Consider the following 24,447-nt stretch of genomic DNA (forward strand, 5'->3'; position numbering starts at 1 on the left):
GGAGCGCTTCGGATGACACACGACAGTTTACACAGAGGGAAGATATAGCAACGCAAATGAGACAGTCAAGTGTTCTGCCAATACATATTTTATAAAACATATTAGCGCCCTATTAAGCACGATGAGAAAAGTCGCCTTATTTCTATTTTTCTTGGATAATATGAGCTCGTTTGGCTACGTGTTTTGTTATCGCTGTGTTTATTTTCTACGTTTGAAGCAGTTTGTCGAATCCCTCCTCCTTTGTTTGTAGAATGTTATCGTTTTATTGTAGATATAATTTATTAAAGTGGCATTGAGAATTATTGTTAGACATTCGGTGTGCAGTCCAGACGAAACTATGGCGAAGCACGCCTCACCGATCATGACAATCTTGCTGCGCCCAGCGAAAGCAAATTTAAGAAGCATAACTCATCCGCCAGCACTTGTCCATCTTACTATCGCGCACGACGAGCTGTAACCATGGTATCCTGCATGCGGAACACCTGAGAAATTTCAAACGCAGCCGCTTGTTCCGTAAAATTTTTGCCCCATTTCTACTTGTTTATGTGGTCATTTAAGTGGTTGCGTGCTTAACATCTACATTTTAAAATAATTTTAGACAAATATTTTCAGCATCGGTGCGACGAACCTGCCGTCGCTTGTTGAAAGACTTAGAAGAAGCATTTTTTTTCCATGTGCTGACAATTACTCGCGTAAACATTGTGCTACATTTATTGTGAAAGAAAGATTTCAATGACTGCAATACATTAACGAATATTTTTTTTTTTTTTCTGGCATAAAGCAACGGTTACAAAGAAATTGTGAACATCATCTGCGCTGACTAGCCTACCTGAGGCAAGGTAAGTGCATCGGAACGGCAATCAGTGAGTTACTGAGAGAATGAATAAATATAGATTGAAGACGCAATGTTATATCCGGGCCTTGAAGACCACCGAAATGCATTTCTAACGTCGTATTTTAGTCGCGAAGAAGAACCACTGCGCATGAGTCCAGTGTATTGCGCTTATTCGCGGCCATTCACAGGACATACAGGACAGTCATGCCTTTTAAGGTGTGGAAAAGTGCAATGCAGCCAAAATCCCAACTGCATATTTCATTGCTGCTGCACTGTAGAAGCTACACTGCCTTTTTAATTAAATGCAATGGAGTGCGTGAGACGACGTTGGTTACCTCCATGTGGGAAGAACAAACTTCAACACCCTATTAATGTTCTTCTGTGAGAAGACTTCCAGCGGTGAGAGAGCTGTTGCACTTTTCTGTGTATGGCGGCAGCGATCACTGAGTACTTCCCATGTGGAGAACTGGCGTTCGTAGATTGTACGTAGGAAGACGTAGCGAGACTAACAGTATGTTATATATGTGAATTTAAACGAAATACGCTTTGCAGCCACGGTAGTCAAGAGGTTATCGCACCCTGTTTCTCAGCTGAAAGCTCCAAGATGCGGTACCCCGTCCGGCTCCCGCTATTTCTTTCCACCCCAGAGCGCCTCCGTGTATATCGACGCTACAGTCACCGAACCTCTGGTCAGTCGCGTAAAAAAAACTACTCCGTGCTGCAGTTCGCATGAAAGATGGCGCGTCAACAGGCCCGGCTCGCGAGCGAAGTGAGGGCCGTCGCATCCGCATGAGCGTTCCCAGAAGGAGCAATGAGATGATGTCAGACGTACAGCGCACACGCAGCCTGCGGTGTTGCATTGAGATCTCCAATATTCTCTTAAAGAAGACCTGCAAGTATGTCGTTTGCAAGCGGAAGGGTGGTTGTCAGAAACGACAGGGTCCTCAAACCTACCTGTGAAGGACACGGAACTGAAATTTGTGATTTACGCAAATAGTCGCAACGCACGTTTCACAATGTCCGCAGGCGAAAATAACCAGTTGTTTCTGCACATAAGCACATTAAAATTTCGACCCTGGGGCGGAAATGAAAATGTGCCTTGCTGTAAATGTTCTCAATATTTACGCTTATCTATTTCTTTTTTAATTGTTATTGCAGTCACCGCAGTGGAAATGTTTCTTGCAAGGGTGGAAGAACGGGCTAGTTGGTAAATCATCTTGAAATCAAACTAGCGCACTTCAAAACAAAGACACAGGAAGAGAACACAGCGCTGTGTTGTCGTTCTCTTCCTGTGTCTTTGTTTTGAAGTGCGCTAGTTTGATTTCAACTGGAAATGTTTGCCCGCGTAGGTGGAGGCAAAAACGGAGCGACACTACATCCAATGCCCACATAATATAATTTCTGCATAATTTTTGTCTTCAGGCTAACTAATTATCTACCATTTTTTATAGCCTGAGTTCTAAGGCTGCGCTCTTTGAGACGTTGCGTCATAACTTTTGATTCTGAGGAAATATAGCACTATATAGTCGCATTCTATTGGCCGTAGACTGGAAGAGAACGCGAAGCGACGGCTACGAAGCCTACGTCGTTGCCTTTCGCTAAAGACGTCCCCACTTCACAAACAAACTGGCATAAAGGGCACCCTGACCGTCAGAAAGGTTTCAGTTCTTACCAAGAGTTCGGCGCGAGTCTTCGCGCATTTTTATACAGTTTTTATTCTGTTATAGGACTTTTGCTGGTACGTGCCACTCCTCGTACAATAGACAGTTAAAAGCAAAACGTTTCTTTCACACGGAAGGTAACACGTGCGTATGCGACATATATCGACTGGAACTTTCCATACCGCAGCATTTTAACTTCGCTCGTTTTTTTGTTAAAGATGCCTATTCATAGCCTATCAGATTTACAGGATAAACAAGACCACATTGCGAGTGCGCCTTCTCATACATTCAATACTCAGGCAGTGTGATGGCCCAGGGAAAGATGTGTTAGAGCGAGTTAAGAGAATACCAGTAAGGCCTGGTGTTAAATCTTGTGTTAAAGAAAGTATAGCTGCATCATGAAGGCAAAGTTGTACCTTGGAGCACTAATTGCACGCTCTTAAAAAAAAACCCACAAATCATCGAACATGCATTTCAGCACATTGTTCAGCAATGCTTAATGAAACAGTTGCCCTTGAGGTCACACGGGTTCAAGTTTCTCCTTGTCTATAACTAGGGCGATGAGCCCTTTTACATGTTTATGCTCCTGAGCCTCCACTGTATATGGCTGACCAGAATGACAGTGCCCCATGCAGATTTTCAGGTTCGTTCAAATCGGGAAAACTTTGTTCAATGTGTGGCTTACATGCGGCAAATTTACTTGGCACTCCCTCAAACGCCTGTGTGGATAAGTGTATCTGATGAATTGATGAACATGAAGCAGTTTTAATTTTTCACGTCAGGCGAAGTTAGGCTGACGGGTTTTATTGTATGCGAACTTTACCGGCAATAAAGAAAAAATCTTAAAGGTCGCCTTGCGATAGAGCATCCGCCTCGCGTTCGGGAGGTATTAGGTTTGATCCCTGATGCCGCCGAGTACCCACCAGTTTTCAAAGGGTACAAGACTTCCCCCCGACTCGTGCTCGGCTCTTCTGGAATGAAATGCTTGGAAAAGGGGTTATGAACCAAAGAAGGCCACGTATGGGTTTCAGCCACGCATGGCGAACTTATGGTTGCCCGATGGCGGAACAAATTGCTGACCCAACAGCGCAGCATTGTTTATTTACGTAAAGTACTTTTTTTTTTACCAGCCGAAAACGATACCCTGCGAAAAAAAAAATAAGAAAAAGTCATCTGAGCGACAGGCCCACACTTTAAAGCCGAGAAGCGCCCAGATAAGAAAATCTGCTCTTCTCTGCTGTACTCACTGTGATGAAGTTAGGTGTGCGCACTTGGCGAATGCTTTATACAGCCGGTCACCTGACAGTATTTTTGAAGGCCTGTAAATAGTGACGTAAATGGTAGGTAGCTTGACGGAAAATGTAGCAGGCTGTTTTTCGAGGTGGTCGCCAACGTTTGCATTTACACTTATATATATATATATATATATATATATATATATATATATATATATATATATATATATATATATATATATATATATATATATATATATATATATATATATATATATATAGAACACAGTATGTGCTATAGTATTTAGCAAGAAATTTTGAAGACAGTCCAGGTGCATTGGAAGTCCACAGCCACACAAGAGCGCCAGACGAGAAGTCCGGTGTCGAGTGTTGGTTGTCATGGTTGGATTTACGGCGGTACTGGGTGTTAGCCGTGAAGGCCCGGGCGATTTGCCGACAGTCTTCCGCATGCTGGGATGCTTGAGACGCAGGAGCATGCGCGGATAGGTCTGGCTAATACGGGAGTATGGTGTCGATTGTAGCTGAGGGGTGACCGCCGTAGAGGATAAAAAAAGGAGAGAAGCCAGTAGTAGACTGCGTTGCGGTATTGCAAGCGTAAGTGACATACGGAAGGACGAGGTCCCAATTTGAGTGGTTGGAGGCGACATTATATAGTGAGCATGTCGCCAAGGGTACGATTGAAACGCCCAGGGAAGTATTAGTCTGGGGATGATAGGCGGAGGTGGTTATATGAATAATGTTGCCCTTGGTGAGCAAGGCTTTCACAACTTAACTCAAGAAAACATGCCCTCTGTCGCTGAGCAGCTCTCCAGGTGCGCCGTGGCGAATAACAAATCGCTGCAAAGTGAAGGAAGCAACTTCTGACGCTATGGCAGATGGAAGTGCGGCGGTTTCTGCATGCCTGTTGAGATGATCAGCGGCTACAAAAGCCCAGCGGTTGCCGGCAGCAGTGTAGGGAACCGGCCCGTGCAAATCAATGCCGACGCACGCGGTCGAAAGGGCGTTATGGGCTGGGTAACGGCAGCAACTCTTCAGCAGAACGTTGAAGAGAAGTCTTGCGACGTTGACAGGTGAGGCATGAGCGAACGTATACTTGAGTACGAAGGTGTACACATGCCCGCCAGTAGTAACGTAGCCGGAGACGAGTGTTTGTCTTGAAGACGCCTGCGTGACCGGATTGTAGGTCAGCGTGGAAATAGTCGCAGATTTGTGAATGTGGCTGCCGGCGAATAACTAGCAACCACTCGCGACCATCTGCGCAGTAGTTGCGGCGGTAGAGGAGGTTATCACGAATGACGAAGTGGGAAGCATGGCGGCGGAGAGCACGCGATGGAGAAGCAGCTGTAGAATTGGAGATAAAATCGGGGAGAAAATTTATCCAAAGATCTTGCCGCTGCACTGATGGCATGTCGTTGATGTGAAGTAATGGCGGGGAATCGTCGGAAGAGGAAAGGCTCGCCACCTCAGCTGTGAGGGGACAGCGGGAGAGTGCATCGGCGTCGTGAGGCTTGCGGCCGTAGCGGTAAACAAAGCGGACATCATATTCCTTAGCGCGAAGAGCCAATCTTGCCAGTCTACCGGACGGATCTTTTAGTGAGGAAAGCCAACAAAGCGCATGGTGGTCCGTCATTATTTCAAAAGGGCGGCCATAGAGGTAAGGGCGGAATTTAGTAAGAGCCCAAATAATCGCTAAGCACTATTTTTCAGTGGCAGAGTAATTGGATGCAGCCTTCGTGAGTGTACAGCTAGCATAGGCGACCACGTATTCACTATGCCAGATTTGCGCTGAGCGAGCACAGCGCCGAGACCAACACCACTGGCGTCCGTGTGGACCACGGTAGGCGCTGTGGGGTCGAAGTTACGTAGGATAAGCGGAGCCGTGAGGATGCTGCGTAAAGCATTGAAGGCATCGTCGCACGTTGGCAACCACGACGAAAGGTCGGAACTGCCCGACAAAAGTTCTGTCAAGAGAGCAGCAATGGAAGCAGAATTTCTAATGAAGCGGCGAATGTAAGAGCACAGCCCGAGGAAGCTACGTAAATCTTTGATGGAAGTCGGTTTGGGAAAGGCTGCTACAGCACGAAGTTTGGCAGGATCTGGAGATACACCTTCATTGGAGACAACGTGGCCGACAATGGTGAGCTGGCGGGCGGCAAAACAACATTTTTTTCAAATTCAGCTGCAGTCCGGCATCAGATAGACAGGTCAAAACGTGCTTCAGACGGTAAAGGTGTGTGTCAAAATCAGGCGAAAAGACGACAATGTCGTCGAAGTCTTCCACTTGTCTTCCACTTTAGGCCACGCAAAATGATGTCCATCATCCGCTCAAATGTTGCCGGAGTCGGAGCATTACAAAGGTCAAACGGCATGACTGTAAATTCGTACAAACCGTCGGGAGTTACAAAGGCAGTTTTGGGGCGATCAGCCGTTCCCAGGGGAACTTGCCAGTACCCGGAACGTAAATCTAGGGAAGAAAAGAGCTCGGGGGCCTTGCAGACAATCGAGAGCGTCGTCGAGGCGCGGGAGAGGGTAGACGTCTTTGCGTGCAATCTTGCTAAGGCGGCGATAATCGACACAGAAGCGGATAGAACCACCTTTCTTTTTTACGAAGACAACAGGTGACGCCCAAGGGCTGCTAGAGGCCGAATCACGCTGTTTTGGATCATTAGGTCGACTTGCTCTTCAATAGCCTGGCGTTCGGTTGTAGACACACGATCGGGACGCTGTCGCAGTGGTGCGTGGGTGCCAGTGTCGATGGGATGTGTGACTTGGGAAGTTTGACCCAAAGAGCTTTGATGAGAGTCAAAGAAGGAGCGAAAGTGGTGTAGTAGGTTCAAAAGCTGCGTGCGCTGCTCTGCAGGAAGATCGGCGTCGATGGAACTTAGGAACAAGTCTGTAGAGGGGGGAGCGGGCGCAGGTGAAGAGGGCTGAGTGCAGTCACGGCAGAGTGCGGCGCGTCGTCAGGTTCCTCAAAGATCAGAAGAGATGCTATTGACTGGTTACTGCCGAGGCATTCACCATGGAGCAAAGCAGTAGGGGAGTTAAATGGATTAGAGACCTCTAACATGGAAAGGCCAGCGGAAATAGCGAGCATGGTGTTGGGCAATGCAAGGCACTTGCGGCGAGGAAAGTGTGGGATGGGGTGAAGAGAACGGTGTTCTCGCTAATAGCGGCAGACACGAACAAGTATAGAAGAGCAGGGAGGAAGGTCGATATCTTCGGCGACGAGGGCTTCAGCACAGGAATTCGATGAATCAGCGGCTGGTAAGGCATCGGGCAAAGTTGAGAACCCCACTTCAGCTCGAGCACAATCGATAATAGCAGCATGACGCGACAGGAAATTCCAGCCTAAAATTACAGCGTGTGAGCAACTTGGCCGCACGACGAACTCAATCGTATAAAGGCAATTCTGGATAACTACTCGAGTGGTGCAAGCTGCTAAAGGCTTCATATGCTGGGCGCTGGCCATTCGCAATGAAAGTCCCGCAATTGGCGTCTTCACTTCCTTTGAAGAGCTACATAGTTTTGCGTCCATAAACGAAATCGCAGCACCAGTGTCAATTAGAGCCATGACAGCAACACCCTCGATGAAAATTTAGGTAAGGTTGGTTGGCGACAGATGAGGGCTTGGGAAGTTCGACGGGGTCGCAGTTCTCGCCTCAGGATGTGCGGCCTCTAGTTTTCCTCACGTGAAGCGTTCTGTCGACGTCGCATCTGAGAGATAGAGCGGCGTCGCGGCGACGGTAAACGGCGGTTGACATGGCTGCGCGGTCTGTGGAGAAATGAATTAATCTAGAGGCTCGGTAGGCGTGGAATACTCAGGCGTCGTATACCAGTACCCAGAACCATGAACAGGTGGAGCCGGCACTCGGAGACGGTTTCGACAATAACGGGAAGTATGCCCAGCCAGCCCGCAAGTGTAACAAATTCGCAGGTTATCTGTCGTACGCCAGGAATTGCGTGGTCTCGGAGCCGGTCGGATAAACTGCGCAGGTTCTCGAGCAGGACCAGGAGGCGGCTGAACGTAGGCAAGTTGCGGCGGGGCATATTAAGTGGTTGTCAGGCAGCAACAGCCGCATATGTTAACGGGGCTGCGACAGGCATGAATTGAGGGGCTGGAGGAAGAGATTCGGCTACCTGTTCTTGAATAATCTGGCGCAAACTGTGAGCTACGTGTGATGAGAGCTCTTCATGGCAGGACATAAGGGAGAGTTGTCGAGCAACTTCTTCCTAAATGAAACTCTTGATTTATGGCAGGAGCGCAGAATATTCACCTGCATCTGTCAGGCCAGCAAGCGACTCGGAGTTAATGGTGTTCGCGCGCGTTATGGCCCTTTGTCTGCGCAATTCATCATAACTTTGACATAGTGTGACCACTTCCGCAACGGCTAGGATATCTCAAGCTGTCAGCACCTGAAAGGCGTCTTCATCGATGCCTTGCAGAATGTGCTTGATCTTGTCAGCCTCTGACATCTGTGCGTTCGCGCGCTTGCACAAGTCGACGACGTCCTCAATATAACTTATAAGATTCTCGCCAGCCTGCTGAGACCGCGCACTCAAGCGCTGTTCAGCGCGGAATTTCCTCAAAGCTGGACGGCCGAAAACATCAGAGAAGCTGGCTTTGAACACGGACCATGATGGAATGTCCGCTTCGTGGTTCCGAAACCATAGATTTGCTACGCCGGTGAGACAGAAATGTACGTTGCTTAGCTTTGTTTCCGCGTCCCATTTGTTGTAAGCGTTCATTCGCTCATAGGATGTGAGCCAGTCCTCGACGTCAGGGTCGTCAGTGCCACTGAAAATGGCGGAGACTCGCTGGCGGAAGGAGCCGGAACAGATAATGGCAGACCCAACTTGTAGGGCTTGGTGATTAACGTTCTCAGGCGTCGCAGGTGGAGGTAATGTGCAGCTGCGGAGTTCCAGGGCGCGAGGATAGATCTTAACCGGCACCTCCACCTAATGGGGAGGGTTCATTGGGGTACTCGGACTGGGCAGATCAGCGGCGTACACAGTCAGGTCCAGCACACGCAGCGATCCCGATGCCACTGACTGGAATGTTCCTCGAGCCCTTCTTCCTCCTCACGATATGAATATATATAAAGGTTGGATACTGGCTCTGCAGAGATAAAAAAAATTAGGGGTACACTTTAACTCCGCCGTTAAGGATATGAAGCGATATCGTTTTCAACGGAGATACAATGTTTTTCTCTACTTTAGTTTGTATATTTAATTTCTTACTTATTTGTTTGTTTTTTATTTTTACTGACCAATACTCAGCATCAGAAAACATTGATTTTCTGTTCAGAGCATGGATGACACTTCTGAATGCATTATTCGTTTCTAATGTAATGAAGCGGTTCAGATGGTTTGCACAGCAATATATTTATCTTATCGTAGCAGCTACGAAGGCCAGCGCTCACAGCGACAGTTCGAGTTTCGTCCGCTTGGTCGTCTTCACAACTTCATCGACTTCGGCGCGTGACGTCCCTGTTTTTCTTTTCTTTCTGCTTTGTCACCAGGTCAGGCATCTCTCTTACAGTACTCCCCCTGTGAAAAGACGCAATCCTGGCGGATTAAGTGGAGTTCACGATGGCAGGGCCATATATATAGTAGGGCTTGATGCGATCAAGGCGGACAATTTCACGTCCTCGTCGGTGGTGGTCTGATGATAGCGTGAGGGGCTCGATAAGGTAAATAACCGGAGAAGTTTGCGTATGCACACAACAGGGTCCCTGGTATCGACTCATAAACTTGGGCGACTGGCCTGGAGTCGAAGAGGGCACTCATAGCCGCACCAACGAGTCTGGACGATAAGCAGGCGGCAGACATGATGAACCGGCGCGGTTGTTTTTCTGGTGGTACTTGTTGCGAGCTGTGCTTTCACGTGCGATCTGACGGCAATCTTCGGCATAGGAAGCGGCTTGAGAAATAGGTGTCAATTCACAGATGTCGGGACGGCATGGTAGGATCATGTCCATTGTGCAAGAAGGTTCGCGGCCGTACAGAAGGAAATAAGGTGAGAAACGGGTAGTAACTTGCGTATCAGAATTCTAGGCGTAGGTTATGAATGGTTACACACGGTCCGATTAGGAGTGGGTAGATGAAACATACATAGCAAATCATGTCCCCAAGGATCCAATTAAATGACCCGACCATTCCATTTGTCTGGGGATGGTAGGAAGACGGCGTACGATGAACAACACTGCGCTCCTGAAGAAGGGTCTCTACAACATCAGACAAAAATGCGCGTTCACGGTCACTCAGTAATTCCTGTGGCGCACCTTGACGCAGGATAAGGTTCTCAAGGATGAAACCAGCGACGTCACGAGCAGTTGCAGCTGGTAGAGGCAGGTTCCGCATATCTGGTGATGTGGTCGACGGCAGCAATGATCCACCGGTTTCCAGCAGAAAAGCAGGGAAGAGGCCCGTAAATGTCGATTCCAACATGTGCAAATGACCGAAGTGGAAACAGTAGAGGCTGCAGGGGAGCTGGAGGGAGTGGTGGGTTCTTGGGACGCTAACAGTTGATACAAGAGCGGACGTACTGGCGAAAAAAAAAACGTTACGTGCTCTGCCAGTTGTAGCGATGACGTAGTCGGGTATATGTTTTCAGGAATCCAGCATGGGTGCACTGTGGATCATCGTGATAACTTGCGCAAATGACGGAACGGAGATGTCAGGAAATAACGAGCAGCCATGTTCGGCCATCAGGGAGGTAGTGATGGGCTTGACGTAGGAGAGCTCCAGAAAAGTGGCGCCATGATTGGTTGGCCAAAACTTTCATGAATGAAACAATCCGGTGATCTTTGCGCTCTCAGATGCCATATTCATGATTTCAAGGGAGGAAGGAGTGAGGCCGGCGATAGCGTGTGGTTCAGGGTCATAGGTGACAGGGTTGTGTGAAAAGGCGTCTGCGTCGGAGTGCCTGCGACCAGAGCGATAAAGGATACGAATGTTATAGTCTTGCAAACGGAGAGCCAGCGAATGAGGCGTCTGGAAGGATCTTTGAGGGACGACACCCAGCACAGAGCATGGTGATCGGTGATGACATCGAATGGCCGACCATATAAGTGAGGATGAAACTTAGTGATGGCCCAAACAATCGCCACACATTCTTTTTTGTTACTGTATAGTTGATCTCTGCTTTGGTCAGGGCACGACTGGCGAATGCTGCGATGTACTCAGGGAAACCAGGTTGGCGCTAAGCGAGAACGGCACCAATACTAATGCCGCTGGCGTTCGTGTGGAGCTCTATAGGAGCGAACAGGTCGAAGTGACGTAGAATCGATGGAATTGTCAGAAGTCGGCGGAGCGTAATAAGAGCTTCATCATATACAGGTGACCAGCCCGACAAATCGGGGTTTCCGGCAAGAAGCTGAGTCATGGGGGCAATAAATTCGGCGAAATTTCTGACGAAGCGGCGCAAATACGAGCAAAGCCCTGTAAAGCCTCGCAGTTCTGTCAGTGAGGTGGGCCTGGGTAATTCCGCCACTGCACGAAGTTTGGCAGGGTCGGGCAGGACTCCGTCCTTGGACACGACGTGGCCGAGTATCACCAGCTGTCGAGCACCAAATCGACACTTCTTCAAGTTTAGCTGCAAGCCTGCATGCGTCGCTCAGACATCGAAGAACACTCTCGAGGCGAAGAAGATGAGATGGAAAGTCCTTCGAGAAGATGACAACATCATCTAAGTAGCAGAAGCATATCTGCCATTTCAGCCCGCGGAGGATATTGTCCATCCTGCGCTCAATTGTGGCTGCAGCATTGCACAAACCAAAAGGCACAACATTAAATTCATATAGACCGTCTGGCGTTATAAATGCGGTTTTCTGGCGGTCGGCTTCAGCCATTGGCATCTTCAAATAGCCAGAGCGGAGATCCAACGAAAAAAAGTATTTAGCTCCCTGCAAACAGTTAAGGGCGTCGTCGATGCGTGGGCGGGAATAAACGTCCTTCCGAGTAATCTTGTTGAGACGACGGTAGTCGACGCAGAACCAAATGGAGGCGTTTTTTTTCTTTACGAGCATGATGGGTGAAGCCTATGGTCTGTGAGAAGGCTGCATCGCTCCGCACTCGAGCATGTCACTCACTTGGTCATCGATGACGTGGCGTTCAGTGGCTGAGACTCAGTAGGGGCGCTGGCGCAATGGTGCGTGGAGGCCGGTGTCGATAGGATAGTGAACAACAAAATTCGGTGAGAGTCGAAGGAGGCGCTGAATCGCTGAAGCAAGGCTACGAGCTCATCGCGCTGGGTGGGCGGCAAAGATGCGTCGACAGAAGGGTCGCAAATGTCAGATGTGGTCGAGTCAGTGACTTCAGTGGGAGGAGTGCGGGCGGTAATGTGATGCACTGTAGGGCCTGCAATAACACTAGAGGAGTAGGCGGGATCAATGATATCGACAGTGCCAAGCGATTCTTCGCGAAGTCGTTGGAAAAGGCAACAAGTTGGCGACGTACAGAGTGCTAATACCACTAGAAATTGTTAGAACGGCATGCGGGAGCAGCACATATTTGCGATGAGCACAACGCACGGATGGTGTGTACATTACTGTCATTGATTGCGTCACATTTCACAGGCAGAAAAGCAAAAGAGGAAGCAGGAACAGCAATGGTCGTCGGCAGCGAAGATTGGCGCCGCTGGAGCAGGAGTTTTGTCTACGAAAGTGTCATAAAGCGGCAACAAATCTATGTGAGATGGTCGATGATGGTATGATGCTTGGACAAAAAGTCCCATCCGAGGATGATTTCATGAGAAGAGTGAGTGAGAACAATGAATTCAATAATGTAGAAGAGCCCTTGTATGATAAGCCGTGCGGTGCACGCAGCACGTGGTCGAATCTTTTCGGCGTTCGCGGTTCGCAAAGAAATATTGGGGATCGGCGTCGTCACTTTTCTAAGTTTGCGGCACAGGTTTCAACTAATCACGGACACCGCAGCACCAGTGTAAACAAGCGCATCAACAGGAACGCCTTATTTCAGTTAATATATTAAATACACACTTCAAAATTTTTAATTATCCCCAGTTCAGTTCAGTCGTTCAGTCGTGTCCGACTCTTCGGGACCCTATGGACCATGTCACGCCACGCTTTCCGGTCTCTCACTATCTTCCTAACATCACCTAACTTCATCTACAGTGCCTCGAGGATGCCATCTAACCATCGCGTTCGCTGCCTGCCCCTTCTCCTGCGACCCTCAACCTTTCCCAACATCAAATCTTTCTCGAGCGACTCCTCTTTTCTCATCAGATGACCAAAGTAGCTGAGCTTTAACTTTAGAATTTGACCCTCCAATGAGCAGTCAGGGTTTATGGTCGACAATATCGACTGATTTGATCTTCTGGCGGTCCAAGGAACTCTCAAGAGTCTTCGCCAGCACCACAATTCAAACGCGTCAATTCTTCGGCGGTCAGCCTTTTTCACAGTCAAACTCTCGCATCCTTACATCACAACTGGAAAGACCATAGCACGAGTTATACGGATTTTGGTTGGCAGACTAATGTCTCTGCTCTTTACTAGGCGGTCAAGGCTGACCATTTCTCTCTTTCCCAGAAGCAGGCGTCTCCTAATTTCATGGCTGCAGTCTCCTTCCGAGGTAATCTTGGAGCCCAAGAAGAGAAAATCTGTCACAGCTTCCACTTCTTGTCCATTGATGCTCCAGGACTTGATAGGGCAAGACGCCATGATCTTTGTCTTTTTAATGTTCAGTTTAAGCCCAAACTTCTCACTCTCTTCTTGTACGCGCATGAGAAGTCTCTTGAGTTCCACTTAACTTTCTGCCATTAAAGTGGTATCATCCGCATATCTAAGGTTGTTGATACGTTTTCCAGCAATCTTCACTCCAGCTGAAGACTCGTCCAGACCGGCCTTCCTCATGATGTACTCTGCATATAGGTTAAATTGGCAGGGCGACAGTATGCAGCCTTGCCTCACTCCTTTCTCAATCAGAAACCAATCAGTAAGACCATGCCCAGTTCTGACTGTGGCCTCTTGCCCTTCATACAGGTTCCTGAGGAGACAGATGAGGTGAATTGGAACTCCCATCTCTTGGAGAGCTTGCCACAATCTGCTGTCCACCAAGCTCTATATATTCATTCTGACCACTTTGACGCCTTTGAGCCTTTTTACAATTTTTGTTTTCAATTATTACAATTATTTAATTGATCAATTACATGCTCTCATTTTTACTCAGCATCATGAATCATCGGCGTTTCATTCCGAGTATTTGACAATTTTAAGCAACCCCTGTTCTAGGTTTTCGTTTTTTAATTATTCCAGTTATTCATTTATCAATTGCATATTCTAACTATTATTAATTATCATCATGAAGCATTGCCATTTCATTCTGAGTAGTTTGTCGCCTTTGCATCCTGTTTTTGCCACCCCTCATTTTTTCAATTAATTTATCAGTTACAGGCGCTGATTTTTTAATTAGCGTCATCAAGCACATGCTTTTTATTCTGACAGCTTTGGCCTCTTTTACAATTACTGAATTGATGAATTACATACGATAACATTTTTATTCAGCATGATCAAGCATTAGCTTGTTACTGTACTTTGACACCTTTTAGCCCCCTTTTTCAAGTACTTCAAATAACTAATTAATCAATCACGCGCTTTCCATTTTCTTAATTAGCATCATCAAGCACTGACTTTGCATTTTGAGCACTTTAAAAAATTTGAAGCCTCTTCTTTACAATTTTTCCTTTTCTCAATTATTTGACTGATTGATTAAACGCTATTTTTAATTAGCATTACGAAAATTTTTATTGTTATTTTGTGAGTTTTGCCACTTTTGAACCTTCCTTTTTACAATTTTATATTTCATCAGCCAAGAAATTAATTATAACGATTTCATTAACTAATAATCATCGATCACAAATTAGTCATCAATAGCTAGAACCACAAATTACCATGACCGAATTTTTAACGTAGCCCCAATTATTTCCGACACGCAGTGTCGGCTACAACTACAACTGCTTTTTGGCCGAAGCAGATCTATAAGCTGTCGAATAATCAAGCCCACAGAAGGCTGCGCGTTTGTCTTCAGATCAACACGAAACCAGCTGTTGCTAATGAAATGAGTAAATTATGAGCCTGAATCAAGCATTCGGCGCCTTAAATACGCCCCTACAGAAAGCCTTTGTGCCACCCGCAAGAGCTGGAAGAATACTTGCGACAATGCGCGAACGCACTGGCAGTCGTCGGTTCGGGAAGAGCGCTAGACGGCTGGACCATGTGATCAAATATGGCTGCGCATATTCTCCCAAGCGTCTTTCATTTTTAATTTAATTTAATAAGCCAAAAAAGCAACAAGAGGTAGACTTATATGTCGCGGTACATGAAGTGGTCAGAGATGCAGTTACCAAACCCTCCACACTGGGGCACACCACTCAAAGAAACGTTGCAGGTTGACTTTGCTTACGGCCAACTCGTAGGGGCATAAAGCCAGAATAGTCATGTCACAGAACACTCACTATGCTTTTGAAAAGCTTTTGAACCTGCTTTGTTAAAGCTGCTCTTCAATTAGTGTGCTAGGGTGAGTATCTGCAGAGAGACAAGAAATGCAGACTGTGAAGAAAGTGTACTTATGCTAGGAATCAGTGCAGCTGATAGACAGGCACTGCTGAACGAAGCCATCCTTCAAAGCGTTTTCATCTTAATGCCTTGGTATTCAACACTCAGGATGTAATGAAGTAGATGGCATATACCTACGTTGTACGTATTGAAAATCCAAAAAGGAAGTACCAACACAGCTCCGCTACACTGCGCTAGAGGGGCTGCACAAAGCTGTTAATAGAACTAAAAGCAGTACTGTCAGCATATATAAGAAAACCTTTTTCCTGGTTATTGCTAGGTGACAGGGTTTAGCATAAGTGCAAGTTTACGTTCGAATGCTGTAAGCCACTTCCAGCACTCGCACGTGAAAATTTTGCACATGCCTGTGACTTGATGACTTTGTGGACCGATAAGGGATTTTAGAACTAAAAGCTCTACTACTTCATGTCTGTCAAGGTCAAGTCCGGCGAACGTTTGACATGACCGCAGATGCAGCGCGCGGAGCCAGCGGTGCTCGCGCCCTCCGTAGCGAATTTGTTAGCTGCGCTTGCTTGCCCAGCCTCTCCGCTGTGATACTGCGTGTTCGCTTTCTTCGGCTCTGTCAGTGAGATATCAGGTGACCAGGAGAGTTATAATAACAGTTGATTTGCCGACTGTTTCTCTTCCAGTTTGTTCGCCTAGAGGGAGGCGCGCGGCGGATCGAGTTCATCAACTTTTCGACGGCGTCGTCAGGCCGCGTCTGAGGATCCAGCAGTGCTTTTCTATCTTTCGCTAACGTCCAACCATAGCCTCCTTTTATTGAGGCTATAGTCCAAAGCAGCCGCGATGAAGACGACACCGGCCTGCCATAGACGCACCCGTGAGACGCTATCGCACCCGTGGCAGGCACGCATCAAACCCACCTATCGCACGCAAGGGCCGCTTGTATGGCTTGGGAGCTAGTGGGAGTTCATACGTATACCGTGTGGTCTTTCACGTAATGTATCGTACAGCCATAGCCTAATGAGTATGTCAGCAGTTAGAGAGATCTGAAGGCCACTGTCAAATCACATAGTGCTCCTCAGGTGAAGCCCGTCATTTACTCGGCTATAGATCGTATTATAAAAGCTTTGAAAGAATTTTTTTAGCTATAGTCGCACTTACGACGCTGCACTAAATTACCACGATATATTAAAAGCTATACCCCAAGAGGGCTAGGGTACTTTAAAGAATGGTTCCGTGAAAAAAGAAGTCACTAATCTGCTAGTCTTCGTTCTACTCTGAAACCAGCGAATTGGTGGAACTTGGTTTTCTGCATAGAGTTCACCTCTTTTACAACCCTTATAAAAATGGTAGCCAACAGTCTTTAGAATCTGTGATCCTTTATTGACTCTATCAATGCTGTACGTACTTTTAGTCTGTATGAACATGACTGAATACGACATTAATAGAAACTGCTTTGTATGTACTTTAGTGAATAAAATACTGTGCATAGAGCTGGCAGGTGGATATACTTCTTTCTATATACTCCCGTTAATATACAGCACCTAGAAAATCTGGAAATAATTCAGATGTCAGAAAAAATTGTCCAATTTCAATTTGGTTCAACAGTTGACATTATGTTTTTCCCGTAAACCCAATGATCCCTTAGGCAATTTAGTGCATGCTGAAATTCATAGCAACTGATCGACGTTTGGGGGAAGTTTTGATTCCAACATGTATCTGATATTTTCCCATTTTATTTGACGACAATAAATTGAAAATGTTAGACCATATAGTCATATCAGCTAAACGAGTAGTTAGGGCATGAAGAAAAATTCAAGAAAGGATTGGAGGCTATTTAGTTCTTATTGGTTCAGAAGCTATATATGTCGAGGGCGGGCCATCAAAATTAGACAGATACGCGCAATAATAGAAGATGAAGGAAGTGGCACGCATGCATGGTAGTTTAAGACTATGTACAGATGCGCAATCATGTGCAACCAACGATCAAAGTATCCGTGTACTGGAGTAATACAATTCATATTCATATACAAGAGCGGGTACTGTTAGAATAAATATAATATATAAAGATGCGTACCCTTTGATTTGCGACCACAAAAGTGCGGTGGGTGAACGTCTCTTACACGCCCAACTCACGACGTAGATTTTTTTCAGCTAACAGCTAGAGAGACTTTAATAATATAAATCTTCAGACATAAAGTTGTGAAAGATGAATTTGGAATAAAATTAGGATATTAAAAAAAATTTGAAACAAAACGGGGCTTCTCAGGTCTGGGCACACAATTACGTGACACAAAAGTGACGAGGGGCTATGTTCCTCCTGCGGGCCCTGTGGGTGTATTTTTATTATTATTGTATTTTTTTTTTATTTTACTAGAGAGAGTGAGAGGGTGGCGGCAAACTGTCTTTTAAATCCAATGCGCGGGCAGGATGCAAGGAGGCGCTTGGCGATCGGAGCGCGGCTTTGAGCTGGAGGAGGGGGAGCGTCTAGCCGTCCTGCAAGCAAAACACACAGCAGCACGCACGCATTTTTTTTTCCCCCTAGAAGTGCGGAAGGTATGAAAGGAGAAGCGGTCAGGCTAGCCAAAGTAGACAGCGCGGTATCGAACCAGTGACGGCTTGGAGCTGCCCTTGGCAAAGTACAAAGTAGGCTGCACGCTTTCTTCCTTTCATTATTTTCCCCTACAAATTAGGTATGGACTGCTTTAGCATGAGCGGCAGCTAGGTAGCACTGCAGATTTGACTGCTACATCAGCATTTATGCGCCCTTCAATAAATCAATCAATCAACCTTTTATTTTCAAACCCAAGGATGGGGGGGGGGGGGGTGCACCTCAGTGAAAAAGCAGTTGCAGACTGCTTGAGAGTGCCGAAGATCCCCGCATACATCAGCAGGTGGCATTTCAACAGGAAGTTAGTTTACATATGGAACACATTACAGGCATAAATACAGGCATAAACATTTCAGGCATTACAAAGATGAACAGCATCAAAAAGAAAAAAAAGAAGGAAAATAGGTATGTTTTTACCGAATAACAGAGCAATTTCACGGTATTACCGCAGTGATGTCATCAATACATCAAAAAGGATGGCTTCAAAGTTTCACAAAATATTCACGAAGTTGTCTCCGAGTAAAGGTAACGAAATCAGATATCAGTTTTTTATGTTTATTTAGCACAAATGGATGATGCTCTGAGTCTTGAGAGCTATTTCTTTTTCGCCACTGCAAAGCTGCATGCGTGTGAGTGCGCGTGTGTGCAAATAACTCGTGCGCAGGTACTCAATATTTGCGGCCCCGCATACGGTAAGTACTCAAGTTTTCATTGCAATGAGGAAAGCAAACACACGATCCATGCAGCGCGCTGTGAAGAAGCGGACTCGCGACACCATCTCTGCGTCGCCTCGTATACCGGCCACCTCACAAAATCATCGGAAGAAAAAGAAAGAAAGCAAAAGATTGCGAACGCACAGAACCAGTGCTCGCTCGGCATTCCACGCATCCCGCCTTTCGTCTGAGCAGCGCGGCAGCGCGACTGAAAAAAAAAAAAAAAGCAAACTCCACAAGACATGAGTGACGCAGAGGCCGCGACGACGAAGAGGCTACGTTACGCATGCCTTACGTCGCTCATGTGTCACGTGATTGCGCACCGAAGATCTGCAAAAAACTTCTCCCGCGACGGGAAAGCGGCATTTGGCAACGTCGAGCGTGGAAAATAGTTATTTCTGCCAGAAGCCTTCAATGTAAGTAGCCAAACTTTATCATTCCTTTCTTATAAGCCCTTTGCCCACACTCACGGAAAAGTTTAGGTTTCTGAACTGAGCAGTTTTTAAATTACACGCGTTTCAGTTCAGTTCAGTCGTTCAGTCGTGTCCGACTCTTCGTGACCCTATGGACCATGTCACGCCACGCTTTCCGGTCTCTCGCTATCTTCCTAACATCACATAACTTCATCTGCAGTGCCTCGAGGATGCCATCTAACCATCGCGTTCGCTGCCTACTCCTTCTCCGGCGACCCTCAACCTTTCCCAACATCAAATCTTTCTCCAGCGACTCCTCTCTTCTCATCAGATGACCAAAGTAGCTGAGCTTTAACTTTGGAATTTGACCCTCCAATGAGCAGTCAGGGTTTATGGTCGACAATATCGACTGATCTGATCTTCTGGCAGTCCAAAGAACTCTCAAGAGTCTTCGCCACCACCACAATTCAAACGCGTCAATTCTTCGGCGGTCAGCCTTTTTCACAGTCCAACTCTCGCCTCCATACATCACAACTGGAAAGACCATAGCACGAGTTATACCGATCTTGGTTGGCAGACTAATGTCTCTGCTCTTTACTAGGCGGTCAAGGCTAACCATTGCTCTCTTTCCCAGAAGCAGGCGTCTCCTAATTTCATGGCTGCAGTCTCCTTCCGAGGGAATCTTGGAGCCCAAGAACAGAAAATCTGTCACAGCTTCCACTTCTAGTCCATTGATGCTCCAGGACTTGATAGGGCAAGACGCCATGATCTTTGTCTTTTTAATGTTCAGTTTAAGCCCAAACTTCTCACTTTCTTCTTGTACGCGCATCCGAAGTCTCTTGAGTTCCGCTTCACTTTCTGCCATTAAAGTGGTATCATCCGCATATCTGAGGTTGTTGAAACGTTTTCCAGCAATCTTCACTCCAGCTGAAGACTCGTCCAGACCGGCCTTCCTCATGATGCACTCTGCATATAGGTTAAATAGGCAGGGCGACAGTATGCAGCCTTGCCTCACTCCTTTCTCAATCGGAAACCAATCAGTGAGACCATGCCCAGTTCTGACTGTGGCCTCTTGTCCTTCATACAGGTTCCTGAGGACACAGATGAGGTTAATTGGAACTCCCATCTCTTGGAGAGCTTGCCACAGTCTGCTGTGATCTACGCAGTCAAACGCTTTCGCATAATCAATAAAGCAGAAGTAGATGGGTTTCTGGAACTCTTGCTTTTTCCATGATCCAGCGAAGGTTGGCAATTTGGTCTCTAGTTCCTCTGCCCTTGCGAAACCCAGCTTGCACGTCCGGAAGCTCCCGATCCACATACTGCTGCAGCCTACCTTGGGGGATTTTCAACATCACCTTGCTAGCATGCGAAATAAGCGCGATCGTGCGGTAGTTGGAACAATCTTTGGCACTGCCTTTCTTTAGAATGGGGATGTAAACTGACCTCCTCCAATCCTGTGGCCACTGCAGGGTTGTCCAAATCTTCTGGCATAATGTATGCGGAATATTAACAGCGTCATGGTTGAGGTTTTGAAGCAACTCAGCTGGAATGCCATCAATTCCGCTAGCTTTGTTCTGAGCAAGGCTGGCTAAGGCCCGTTCAACTTCACTCTTCAGGATGCCCGGCTCGAGATCGGTAATCACAACCGCCTTATGTTGGGTTTGCACATTCGGGTCCTTCTTGTACAGTTCTTCTGTGTATTCCTGCCATCTCTTCTTTATCTCTGAGGCTTCAGTGAGGTCCTTGCCTCGTTTGTGCTTTATCACGCCCAGCTTAGCACAGAAGCTTCCTTTGATATCTTTGTCTTATACAGTGCTCTTGTGTTCCTTAATTGGCTGTTGTCCTCAACTGCTTGGCACTGTATGCTCAGGAAGGCATTCTTATCTCTCCTTGCTATTTTCTGAAAATCCGCATTGAGAATCTTGTATCTTTCTCCTTCCCCCATAACTTTTGCCATCCTCCTTTCCTCAGCTATTTGCAAAGCCTCTTCAGATACCCAGTTTGCTTTCTTGCATTTCTTTTGCTTTGGAACTACCTTAGTAGCAACTTCTTGTATTATATCACGAACATCAGTCCACATCTCTTCGGGCTCTCTGTCTTCTAGATCTAATTCTTGAAATCGATTCCTCACTTCCACAGCATATTGTAATGGAATTTGATCCAGATCATACCTGAAAGGCCTTCTAGTTTTCTGCGTTTTCCTCAAGCGAAGCTTAATTTTGGCAACAAGAAGCTGATGATCGGTGCCACAATCGGCCCCAGGCCTTGTTTTTACTGCTACCCATTTTTTAATTTGCCGCACACTGCATGAAAAATGTGCTAGGAAGATATTTCATCGTTTAGCGTCTTATTGCGAAAGCAATACTACACTAGGTTTCGCCTTTTCGCTGTACCGGAGCCTACCCTTCACGGTCGGTGGTCGGTCACTTGACTATTGACGTCATACCAGAGCGAGAGACGGGGGACCAAGTCGGCTCTTCAGCGCGCCGCAGCTACGCTCCACGGCCGGTCGACCACCTGCGAACGGCGGCAATTAGCGATTTACGTCATACAAGTTGCAAGAGTTTGCAGGCCTTGCTGCGGTCCATTGGGCTACAATGAATAATAAAGTTTGGAGACGTCTAAAAAATATGCCTTTCATTTCGTTGGTACACAGGAGATTAGCAATGCGCACCACCACAAGCGAAACACTTTGCGTAGCCAAGCGTACATTGCTTTCGCAATTACCAGGCTTAACTAAAGCTAAGCCCCAGCTAACTTCTTATCACCTAGTTAAGTTTTAAAAAGTGATCCTCGATTGTCCGCGGCTTCTTTCTGATCATTTTGCAACATAGTTCAGATCATTAGGCGTTTTTTTTTTTCGGATTTCGGAGTTCTAATTATTCAAAGGTAAACAACCGCTTGGTCTCGCAGCCATAACTGTCACCTTCAAATATTGAGATAGGCCTTGTACTGCGTGAAAGCAGCGTAGACGTATACAACCTGCCTTTTTTATATTCTATCAGATGTGTGCGATAGTTCGCTACTTATCTTTTTTATTTATAGCGTTTCTTTGTTGTGCTATTGGCACATAGAGTCGGTAATTCGAGGTTCTTTGGAATCGTACATAAGCAACGACTTTTGCGCGTACAATTAAGGCCCGACCACATGGCAGCGTTTTTTCGGCGTCGTGTCAGCGACTCGTCTACGACGTCGGCGCTCGGCGCGCGCCGGAGAGGGTGGCCAAACACATGACGGCGTACGAACTGGCGTCTGCAAGCCAAGGCATGTGGGAATCCTGGAAGTTGAACAATTGCTTCCCGTCCGTATTCGGCAACGATGGGAACTTACTGGGGAGGCAAGGGGAACAAAGACGCAGGCGTGCGAGCGGAACAAAAAAGGAGCTCTCGCTTCCGCGGGAACGAGTTGTGCCTGTGAGGGTGGGTGCTGCAATTGCCTATTCGTGGCTTGTCATTGGTCCCCGCCTGCGAATCATTTCCGCCGTCGACGCTGAGATCTGGCACTGCCAGATACCTGCGCCTTTCAGCGTCGCCTCGCTTCAAGGACCAGAATTGCGCCTCCGGCGACGCCGATAGCCGAGACGTTGTCGAGGCGCCGAAGAAACGCTGCCATGTGGTTCGGCCTTTATACTGTTTTTAAGCTTCCCTTTAAAGTAAGCACAGATTGTGATATATAATTTTATTCGTAACAATTCGCAGACTCCAACGCAGTAATAGTTATATATCCTCAGTAATAGTTATACAGCAATAGTATCCACAGTAGGTCAGTATACTCACTCTTTATTTAGGTACTACAGGCCGAACGTGATTTTTTTTTTTTTTTTTTTTACGGAGGCGTGGAGACAGAAATCCGGCAAGTTTTGTGGGTCAAGCTAAAAATTGGCCAGGAATTAAGCGATTCGAGCTTTGAAACTTCGTCTACTGTTTTGTTTAGTTTAAGCTTCACAAAGAAACAACATATTTTGAAAAGTGAATTTCAGCTATGGAAGTTCGTTTTATTAATGTTTGACATTGCTGACAAGAGTCAGAATTGAAACAGATGATAGGATCGAGTTTGTTGGTGGATTATGGCATGTGTAACCTAGATCTGCTAGGAGTTCATTTCCTGAGACAGCCTTTCTTTAAGTTATAGGGAAAATAATGGTATGTTATCAGGGATTTTTAGAAGCATGTATTTAATGATGTCTTTCTTTTACTGCATTTATGGCTCTTTTGTCAATAATGCTCGCAGTCCAGCTGATACAATTGTATCGTTATACTGCTTTTGCACCAGATATCATCTGTCATCTAGGGAGCGCTGCCTGAATATGACGCAGACAGCGCCATGAATCTGTTGGGGCAGTTTAAACTATCAGCCTTGGGTGACCTGCCCTAAAGAATCCTTCCTGTAAAAGACACATTGATTTGGTAGGTATCACATGCTGATATCTTTTGCATTCTTGTGTTTGCTTTAATACTGTCAAAGCTTTACTGGTTGACGCTCTCTGGCATGTATTGTTTTCTTTTGAGGGTATAAAGGGTGGATGTGTAACAGGCTTCATTAAAGCAAAGCTTCAAACCAGCTCGGTGTTAAATGATTCTTGCTGGGTTTTTAGCTCCAGACTGACCTGTTGGTGTATGTTGCTCATAGTCTATACTAAAGAAGCTTTGTTTTGCCTCTTCAGTGCTTTAAAACAGGAGATATATACTTAGCTGTTTTAATTCAGCAGTACCTACTATTTCAAGTTGAGGCAAAATTGAGTAAACCTGTGTTTTAATTAGCTCAATGACAGACATGGCTTCATAATATAGCTGACTGCACTGTGCACGTGTGTGCGTGTTCATGCTGACATTCAGTTACTGGTTGTTTAGAATTCCTCAGCATATGTACACATACAGTGAAGCTTCACTTGAACAAAGTTAGAGGGACTTTAGGAAAAAGTTCGTTAAAATGAAAGTTCGCTCAACTGAAATAACTGTGTGGAAGATTGTTTCCATTAGCTCCAAGAAACGTAACGTAGATTGCTCAAATCTTATCTGAGCCGATTTAGTTTTCACTGCACTCATTTGCAAGTGAAGAATGTGTAACCTTTTGCATCACTTTGAAAGGACTACAGTGGTCTTGAACTCGGTCACTGTGTGCAAGCTCCCGAGAACCTTGCCCATCACAACGGCCTGCTGAGGAAAAAGGCTTTCATTTTCTCCAAGCAGATCATGGTTAACCAAAATGCACACGTTCTCAATTCTTGGAGCTAAAAGACCTAGTAAGGCTGAAGATCTGGCTTTGACTGGCTACGACTGTACAGCTAATTAAGCGTGCGAAGACAGCTATGGATTCGGCTGGTTAGAAGCTAGTTCAGACAGTCAATTCACTTTAAAGCTAAATAACGGCCACTTTTTTTCACGCGATAATGAGGAGTGGTTCTCAGCAAAAAAAAGCATG

This window comes from Amblyomma maculatum, chromosome 1 (assembly GCF_055883805.1).
Source record: "Amblyomma maculatum isolate TAMU_Amacu chromosome 1, ASM5588380v1, whole genome shotgun sequence".
NCBI classification, from domain to species: Eukaryota; Metazoa; Arthropoda; class Arachnida; order Ixodida; family Ixodidae; genus Amblyomma; species Amblyomma maculatum.